Raw genomic sequence first — 10820 nt, 5'->3', positions numbered from 1 at the left:
ACACAAACACACACATACACGTATACACACATAAACATGCAGCATAGACACACACACTATGTGACAATCATTTACAAATCTTTTCTTGTCTCTGTTCACATACACATCAATAACTAGATAACTAGATGTATCATGTCATTTCTAAAAATAAAATGAATCGCTATATTGATAATGTGACTACTCTGAAGCGAGCTTAAAATTGGAAAGTTAAGGAGATGATAATTGTTTCTTGTACTGGTAAAGCATTTGTTTTCTGGCATCAACCATAGTCCAACTCACAATTTGGATTTCAAATTTAGTAAGTGATCAATCATCCATGAGATTTAAAATACACAGAGTTGCTATTGCAAAAATATCCTTTCCATGTTTTAGAAAGAACACTGCAAATATGTTGCCAGATAAATTAACATTTCTATAAAAAGACAAAAAGTGTCCTATAATATTCTACAACTCCAACACAAGTTATTATTACTATAGCTAACTTTAAGCTCCATGGAAAAGTGCAATCTATAAAATAAATTATAAAGAGCAATTCATAAGAACATCCCCATGTTACAATTTAAGAGTATGACTTAAATTTGAATTATTTGTAAAAATAATAAAGGCGGGAAATAAACAAACAAATACATTAATTTCTAGTGCAGCAGGCCAGTGAATCACCTTTCAATATTCATGGCATTCTCTCCTACTCATCCTCATTTTTAACATCATATACTTCCTACTCATATGATAAATAACCTGCTAAGTGGCAGTTGTTATTGCCAATTTTCCTCCTTTATTTTCCAGAATGTCTTTGATAATGTACATATTACTTGGAAAAACAACCAGCTTCAGAATTAACTTTCAGTCTAATTCCTTATTACCTAACTAGCCTACAAGTCAAATTCCCATCACTGGATGAGGATATTATCAATAGTTATTTAATTGTTTTTTTCTAAATTAATTGGTTTGCTGATATTTTGTCCTTTTGGTGAAAGGACAAAGTGAACAAATATCACACATTCATCAAACCTAGATATTATCCAAAATCAGTGTATTAAAGTGTCCTACCAGAGTCTAGGTGATGGTAATACCTGAACAGAACCAAAGTGATTCAATTAAAACTAACATGCTTTAATGAATATCATTATTATTTATTATTTATTTAGTAAATGTCTATGCAATTCATCTCACTAATACAGTGACTCTGGGCAGCTTACAATATAATAAAAAGTTTAAAAGTACTAAAAAACTATTAAAATTAGAATAAAAAGATTAAAAGTCCAGATCCAAGATGATGGGCAGCCTGGAGACAAGAATCTTCTTCATCTCATCAGCCATCCTCAATAGAGCAGGCTTGGACCAAGCAGCAAACCAAGTTTTTCCTTCTCTCCTTCAGAAGGCCAGGTGTGTGGAGGTGGATCTTAACACTGATGGGAGAATATTCCAGAGGCAGGGGCCATAGCAGAGAAGGCTCCATGGACTCTGTCAGCGGAAATTCTTTGGTCGACAGGATCTGAAGTAGGCCCTTTCCACTGGAATTAGTAAAGCAGGATAATCCTGTTGGGGTAAGACGGTTTCTCAGATATCCTGGATCCATAATAGAGGAAGGCAGAGGTGGGCTTCACGTACTGTAGCAACTAGTTTACCCAGCACCGGAAATGTGCGTGCGCGCCATTCGCACATGCGTGCGGCATCAAAAACACAGTGATATAGGATGGGATTGTGCCCGGGCGGGTGGCCGGGCCCACCTGCAGGTCACCACAACCAGTTCGATCATAAACTGACAATTGGAAAGCAGACATATACATTCTTTGTCAAAGAAAGATTTTTCTGTTTGGGGAAGATTTAGGAAATTAACTGAGTTTGGGGGATTTAATTGATTTTGGTCAACAGAGTTTTTGATTAAGACTTAAGTTCCATGGAGAACAGTCAACTGTATTGTGCCTGAGGATCCATTGTGTGTATTTCACTGTCAGCAAATTCAGCCAGAAATAAAGATTTATGTAGATCTTTGATCACTTTCAACTTTATACCCCTTGTAAATGTGTGTGTTTTTACCCAATTAAAATACTTCATTTCTGCTGTTTTTAATACATTTCATACAAAGGATGAATGCCACAGCCTGTGGGTTAATCCTGTGGAAGCTCTCTTGAGCAGGTAAAATTAGGATTTTCCTTTCCTACATTCTTTTCCCAAAACTCTTAATTTCATTTTCATTGTTTCTTTATCATAAAAGGACTCCTTATCTGGGAACTATGTGGTCAGAGCTAAGAGGACTTACTTCTTGCGCAAATCAAATCTATAAACCTTTCTGTCTTTTCAATCTTAACAAGATAAGCGTGCCTTACTTGTGAAGGTGAAAATGCAATTTAACAGAAATTGGGTACGTATTCTGTTTTTAATGCAAATAGTGGGGGTGGAGGGGGAGGGTGGTCTGGGGGGGAAATTAAATCTGAAAGGCTATAACAAATGTTAGGTGAGATTATAAAGATTAGCAGATTATAATTTTTGGTAGGCCTGTTGTACAATTGTAATTTAAGGTTCATATTGATTGTCTGGTTTTAAACAATACTGGTGCCCATTACAATTATTAAAACTGAAATTAAAATTTGCGTTAGTAACTTACAGTCTCAGTAAGAACATAAGCACGGGTGGAAGGAGAATTCTTTGCCCCATATTATTTCAAGAGTAATATGATGTGATACAATGCTTCAAATGCTCTCCTTGTTAAGAAAGATCATCTTCATTTTGAAAGGTTTTCCTGTCTGCCTTTGTTGGCTCTAAGAAGTCAGACATGCTCAAACATTCCACTTTTTTTAGCCTCCTGAGAGCAACAGGAGCTTTGCCAAGTGTGAAATGTGTCTCTACATGAGATGTATTTCAGAGGTACTGTGCCTAAAATCCAGCCAGTTTTGTGGGTATATCCAAAGTCTGGTGGGATTTTTTTATTCGCTTCCTCTTTAAACAACAGAACTTCAAGCTTTATCTCATCTGACTTGTGAAATTCTCTTTGGTTTCAAAAAGAATACGCTCATGAGATAAAAGCCTGCTTTCTTAAATCCAAAATCCAAAATGTTTCCACCCAGGCAAGAACTTGTTTGGCAACTCACTGGATCCCCGCCAAGCATTCTTTGTCTGGGTTGCCCAGCACCATTTTCCATTACAATAGTTACACTGTAGAAATGGTGTTGCCAACCTAGGAAGACACATAAACAGAAATAAGTCTAGCTATGTGAACACATTTATAATACTGATGCCTTAGGGATGTTCTAGTCCTCAGTTTATTTAATTGTGGGGACTGGCTGAACATCCCTAATCCTGTAATTGTCAAGAGAAATTGCCTTAAGCAAAGACTCTTGGAAAGGCAAACCATTAATTCTTCAGCATCTGTGCTAGTATGTGGAAAGGCATTGGGCTTGTCAGATTTGTAAAATCCGAAGGTATAATTTTAATAACAAAAGTATAGTGCAAGGACTGTCAAGCCCATAATCTTTTGTATTTCACCACCCACTGGGAGTTTAGAATTAGCAAGCATTTGGAGGACAGATATCAAATGTAATTGAATTTGGAAGACAGGATAGCAAAGGTCAATATGTAAGTGTAGATATAATCTCAATTGTCTGAAAAAGCATACTTTTCTGAGGAAGTTGTTCTTTGCTACGAGATCAATTGGCATTTTAATAAGTGACACTGGAGTGCTTATTCAGTTGCTTGTGAGAACTAGGCCTCTCCTGGAGGAGAAAGCTATTGCCAGAAGAGACACAATGCCTCTCATTTGCCTGCTGCAGGACAAAGCAGATAGGATGTGGGGAAGACATGGAATACAGCTGAATGTTGTGCAATAATCTTCCTTCTTTTCCTCAAGCCCCATTAGCCAAAGTTTTTTTTTTTTTTAAAGAGGTTTGAGCTAGTTTTCTAATTTTAGAGAAAGATAGAAATTGTAGTAGAATTGTCTACAGGAAATTCTTTTCCCTATACTTACTGTTTTGGAACCAGATGAATAAAGTCTTGTGGCATCTTTTAACAAGGCTAGGCTACCTACAATCTACAATCCCAAAGCTCTATGCAGGTTTCACTCAATCCTCCTCCAATCATACTAGTGAATTTAATCCATGTAAGTGTAGAAAATAAATAATGCAATTTCCTGCCATTTTGAAGCAGAAAACATATAAAAACTGCATCTAAATTCCCAAAATAATTTAATCTTGTTTTGCTGCTGCTGTTGTTTTTAAACAAAAACCCTAAATCTGCAAACCAGAAAAAAAAGGAAAAGTAGATATATGAGACATAAGTCTATGCACTTTGCATTATTACATCCGACTGAAAACTGGCAGAAAACTAGTCATCTGGACCGGTTGGACTACTTCTGGCCAGTAAGCAAGAAACAAGATGTGCTTTGAAGGTGGATGAGCATGCACAGTGACATCACTACACACACCCCATCCTGAAGAGTTGCCATAACATGGGCATATAAAGGAGGAGCTCAAGCAATGATGCTACTGCAGAGTTTTCCATTTGCTGCAGACACCCCTAGGAGAGCATCTGTATACTGTACCTCACAATATGTAAAGTTGGATTTGTATTCAATATAACACAAACATAAGAATCAGTATACACAAAGCTGATGTATGTTGAAAATGTACATTGAAATTGGAGATTCATGGGATTATAGTCAAAAGAGAAATTCAAACTGCTGTGTAATAGATACATTTCCTGTGCTTGCTCAGAATACAGCAGATGCAATATCAATGTTGTAATTTAATAAAATGAGCCGTCTAGAGCTCAATGTGTTCATACATTATATTAAATCATAGTTTGTGGCAACTACATCTTATAAATTAGAAATAAGTTACATTCACTGATAAGGATAACATGCTGTAATGACAAGGTTTTGACTAATTCATGGTACATTATCTCCTTTTATTCTTTTCAACCCAATAGAAAGTTTGAGATAAATTATGAAAAGGATCTCAGAATTCTGTCCATCAGCAAAATAATTATCCAGTAAGAAAACAGAATTTGAGGCTTGCTAATGCTCCCCTCAAAAAACCCTGAGATTGAAAATGGGCTAGATTTGGCCTAAGGCTGCGAAGGAAAAAAAAAAATCCAGACCACTGCCTCTCCATCTCTATTGGAGAGAGAAATAACATGGAATGTTAATGATTGCTCAGTTGTAAGCTCCTCTCTGCTTCTCTTGAGGTCACATGGCCTGCAAGGACCCAGGTGTGGCATAATGGGGGGAGATAGGCAGAGAGCTGCTGTAGAATTCCTACAGTTGATCTTCAAAACCGGGTCAAAACCAGCTTTTGGGGAGAGGAGTTAACTTTGAACTGTTGTCAAATGACCAATTGTATAATCTTATTAACATGAGAAAAGCATAAAGGATTAAAAAAGCCTGTTTTTCTTGAGTTTCTTTATGGCAAACTTACATCAAATTCTGTTATTGTGTAGATCTTTGAGATTTGTTGGAGCTGGTCAGAATCAGTGTTAGAATGTATTTGATTGGCTAATTGATTTCCCACTTTTTTTCTTCAGGAGCTCAAAGTAGCATACACAGCATCCCCTCCTCCAATTTTTCACTACCGCAGCAATCTGATGAGAGGAAGGTTGGGCTCAGAGAGATTGACTAGGTCAAAATAAATAATTTAAAAGAGAGAATGATTTATGCTTCCCTCCATGACTTGTTCTCCCAAGAACTATCAATTCCAGAGTTCTTTTTGCATTAGTAAAAGGGATGTCAAGTTGTTCAAAACATTAGAATAATCAGATACTGATTTTAAAGAGCCTGAAACTGTGTCCCTGTTATAGCTTCTTCACCAAAACGTAATTCATCCACACACACCTTCCAGTGATTTTTGCCAATAAGGACTGTGGCAACTGTAAGGAAGGGAGAGCCCAAATAATTATATGTGTTCTGTTCTTGTGCCACTCATTCCAGTGATTGAGAGAATAGTATAGATTTGTACTGAGCTACAAAATGAACATAAAAGCTTATCAAGTTTTTAAATGTGAGAAACTTACATAAAAAAGGAAGAACATCTGAGAAGAGGATTCTTTATCAGGACTAGCTCTTCCTGCTATGGTTTTACCTGATCCTTTATGCTTCATTGGCTGCTGAATCAATTGTTATTTAATGAATTTCTGTCCCTGGAGTGCTTAAGTCTTGGCAATTCAGCCCCCAAGATTTAAGGCTAGATCTCCTTAACATCCTGTGTTGCATTGTCTCTTCAGCACTTTTGCTTGGAAATTGGCATGGGCAAATGAGCTGAATAGCTTCATCTTTTGCTCTTAAATCTTTCAACGCCCATGTTGCTACACACATTCTTTTCACTGTTATTTATCAGGTCATTTTTTTTCTTTTCAATCACAGCTACATGATAAGGGATATCTGAAAGTGCAGGGCTAAAATAATCTTTCAAAACAGGTTTAAAATAGGCTCATATTAAAGGCAACCTCAAAATAAAATCTGCAGTACCAGTTCTCTAACATCCAGCATCTCTAAAGTTGGTGCAAATAACAGCTTCCTGCTTCCCTACCATAAATTATCATGCATAAATGCTTGTTTTGTCATTTGCATCACCAAAATAACCTGCTATCACTGCAACAAATGCAAAAACATTGTGCATTCATTCCCACCTGTCTTTGTCCATAAAATTATCACATAGGAGTAATATCAATGTAAGAAATCTGACAACCATATGTGAAAATGCTCTCTTATTTTTTTCACAAATGAAAACTCCATTCCACGTATGGCATGTATGGCATGCAGCATTCGACTTATCTGTGGTAGGAAATAACAGCAAAATTTAAACTAGCCAGGGAGAAATCCCCACTGCTAATGTCAAAATAGACTAGAAATGGAAATAATAAATGCCAATCTTTCAAGTTTCTTAAATTACAAAATTTAAGAAGAAATCAATTCCACAGTGTTGTATCTACTGTATAATAGTCTGAAATAGTCTTTTGTTTGCAATCCTATATTTATAGAATTGATTTATATTTACTATTATTGCATTCAGGGATTTTTTTTTCATTCAAACTCCCCTTCTGGCTTACTTTAGTTCCTTGGTATCTGCAGTTGTGTGTATGCCTGGACCCAATCTATATGAATAACCTATATTCTGTGTACTGTGAAAGAGTGTACATAGTATATGTATACCATGGAGGTTACAAACTAGATTGTGGCAAACATGTTCTCAAGTTGAGAGACATTGTTATTAGTTCTTTTTCATAGATGGATCACTCCCTGCTGGTCTTGGGAGTTTTTCAGGTTGCCTTCTGCTGCAGTGGAGAAGGATCTGTTTAATCATCCACCCCATGCTTGATGGATCCAGTGAGGATCCAAATGGAATTTGGGGTAGTTCCTAAAGCATTGGTACATGTGTCAAAGATGTATTAATCACTGCTTGGAATGAGGAAGCAATAATGGCCTTCAATAGCCATCATGACTATGCAAACACGCTATGCAGATTGGTCTTGAACACCCCCTGGCTCTCAGAGGAATTCCAGGAGATGAAACAGTATAAGCGATGTCTGTAACACAACTGAAAAAGACAATTAATCCAACCAGGCACAGGTAAGATTGTATATTAAAAACTACATCATAACAATAAAGGTGGAAAATACACCTATTTAGCAACCATGTTTTGGGTGACTCAGTCCCTTCTAGGTAAGGAGAAGTCAGGGGAGTTTTTGAAAGGTTTCTGTAAAGATTATGTTGAACATTTGTCAGATAAATTTGCTCAGATTCACTTGGAGCTGACCTCTGGCTGTGCTGGTCCAATGAAGATGATAAGGACCTAGTCTTGTCCAGTTATCTGGCGTCTGTACTAGCCAAAAATTCTGGAGAAGTAAACAGTCTTTGGGACTATGAACTGTGCTATTTGTTTGCATGTGTGTGGGGAGGAGACCCACAGCTATTATCAAAGCAGTGGTGAATGCTTTATATTGAAAAAGAGCAGTTCTGCCTCCTTAAAGGAGGCAATGATCTGCTGCCTTTTCAAGAGAGCATCTTTGGACCCAGCAGCACTTAACAATTTTTATCTAGTCTTCAACGTTTGGGAGAAAGTTGTTGAGTAGATGATAGGCCTTTGGCTTCAAAGGACTCTGGAGGAAGCAAATTATTTGGATCCATTGCAGTCTGGTTCCAGGCTTAAGACAGCATTGAACACACTTGTGAATGACATCTGGAAAGCCCAGGATGAGAGTAATCTATCCATTGGGTCTTCTTTGATCTCGCAATAGCCTTTTATACCATCAATTATGGTAAGGGAGGGGCGGTTGAGGAGATAGGCAGTGGGGAATCATGGTTCCACAGTGGTTCTCTTCCTTCCTCTGTGTGAGTTTCAGTCCCTCCTCTTGTGGAGGCGGGTAAGAGACAGGTCCAGGTATGGGTGTCTGGTTTGTGGGATGCCAGAGGGTTCAACTTTCTCTCTGCTTCTATTTAACATTTACATGAAACTATTGGATGAGGTCCTGGCAAATAGATGAGGAAGAAATGATCCTGGGGAGGAAAGCTATGGCTAATCTAGACAGCATACTAAAAAGCAGAGACATCAACCTGCCAACAAAAGTGCGTATAGTCCAGGCCATGGTTTTCCCAGTTGCAATGTATGGCTGTGAAAGTTGGACCATAAGAAAAGCTGAGTGCCAAAGAATTGAGGCCTTTGAACTATGGTGCTGGAGAAGACTCCTGCGAGTCCCTTGGACTGCAAGGCAATCAAACCGGTCAATCCTAGAGAAGATCAACTCTGACTGCTCTTTAGAGGGCCAGATCCTGAAGATGAAACTGAAATACTTTGGCCACTTAATGAGAAGGACGGACTCACTGGAGAAGAACCTAATGGTGGGAATGATTGAGGGCAAAAGAAGAAGGTGATGACAGAGAACGAGGTGGCTGGATGGAATCACTGAAGCAGTAGGCGTGAGCTTAAATGGACTCCAGAGGATGGTAGAGGACAGGAAGGCCTGGAGGAACATTGTCCATGGGATCGTGATGGGTCGGACATGACTTCACAACGAACAACAACAACAATTAGATGAGATCATTTGTTGACACAGGGTAATAATCATCAGCATTCTGAAAACAGTCTAATATAAATTTCTGCTCCAGGTCATCCAAGTGGTGTGATTGAAGGGCTTTTCTAGGATCTGATATCTGTATGGGTTTGTAAAGGAAAGAACCAGCGTTGACTCAACTTTTGTGCACTAATTGTGCATATTCCTAAATAGACTCTTCTCACAGTTTCTCATGCCTCCCATTTGGAATTCTGCAACATGCTGCATATGGAGTTGTCCTTGAAAATTATTTAGAAGCTTCAGCTGGACCTAGATGCAACAACACTTATATTATTGAGTGCATCATAATGCACATACATAACATGGTTATGTAAGCCGCGCTGATTCCCATTTGGTTTCTGAGTGCAATTTAAAGTGCTGGTTATCATATTTAAGGCCCTACATGTCATGAGACCAGATTACTTGCAGAGCTTTTTATTCCTGGTATATTCTGGTCATCCCACTGGGACAAGGAGGCAATGATGCCAGTAGGCAAGCTCTTTTTCCTTTATTTTGGGAGTTTTTCTTGAATGGGGTAGGAGAAAGGTTATGATGTTTAAGTATCCTATGCCTATTCCAAGACATGTGTTATTTGTTTTATTTCCAAGGAAATCACAGGAAATCATACACTGTTAATTATTATTAACTAATAAATGTTGCCATTGAGTTTTAGGGAAATAACTCTAAAGGTTATAAAAAGGAAGGTTATAGCTTATCCATCCATGACCTAAACCACTAAATTTAATAGAACTAAATTGTGCAGTTCAGACTGAATGAAAGCAAGAGTTTCCAGTCCCTTCTTGTAGCTAAAAAGTTAAAAATGAGGTTCTCTCTCTCCTTCCCTCTCTCCCTCTCCCCTCCATCTCTCTCTCCCTCCCTCTCTCCCTCTCCCCCTCCATCTCTTTACACCTCCACACACAAACACACACGCCTGGGATGTCTTGCATTTTCTCTCTTCCTCCCCAGGCCCAAATGCATTGCATTTATAGTTATACTAGGAAGAAGGGAATAATTTTTGAAAGATAATTTGAATTTCAAACAGGAATGCACTGAAGACTTTTTTTTTTTTTTTTGCCTTGGGCAGCAAGTTGTTCACAGCCTGATTGAACACACTTGATTGTCCCAAACGTATCCTTCCCAACCAGTGCGATTTGTTTGGACTATAACTTCCAAAATTCCCAGACAGCATGAGAATCCATTTTAAGGGGCCAAATTGGAATTAGGTTTGTAATAGTAGTAACAACAACAATAAGAACAATTCCCTTCATATTCAAAGTCTTTAACATGACCGAAATACCATATGGAGAAGTAGATGAAATGTTGCAATCGTTACTTCCTGCTATTTTAATAATATTTATATAGTTAATTTCTAATGAAAGTGGTTCTTTTCAAAGTAAAACATTCATTTTAAGGATTTTAGAAGAATGTCAGATCTGAAATGTTTATGTAGCAACAAGTCTCTGAATAAACTGAGGTTTGGCAATAAACTTCTAAAATATGAAGCACTTCATTAATGTAATTGTTAAGTAAATTCCTGTCACTGGAATTTCAGTACAAAGGAAGTAGAAGTTTCATGAATTGTTTCCATATGGGCTTTAAAAATACTTCATTATTGTAGAAATGAGACAATCAACAATTCTAGGACTGAAAGGTTTGGTTAGTTTCAATCAATTCAAAGAACCTTGGAACTGTATCCCAACATTGTTCTTGTTGTGATGGGCCATTCCTCGGTTTTGAATGTCTTAGATGGCATATGGTTATGTTGTCATCATCAGAACTGT

Source organism: Pantherophis guttatus, chromosome 1, assembly GCF_059756535.1.
Source record: "Pantherophis guttatus breed Tessera chromosome 1, ASM5975653v1, whole genome shotgun sequence".
Lineage (NCBI taxonomy): Eukaryota > Metazoa > Chordata > Lepidosauria > Squamata > Colubridae > Pantherophis > Pantherophis guttatus.
The sequence above is the reverse complement of the archived record's forward strand: the minus strand, read 5'-3'. Positions refer to the sequence as shown.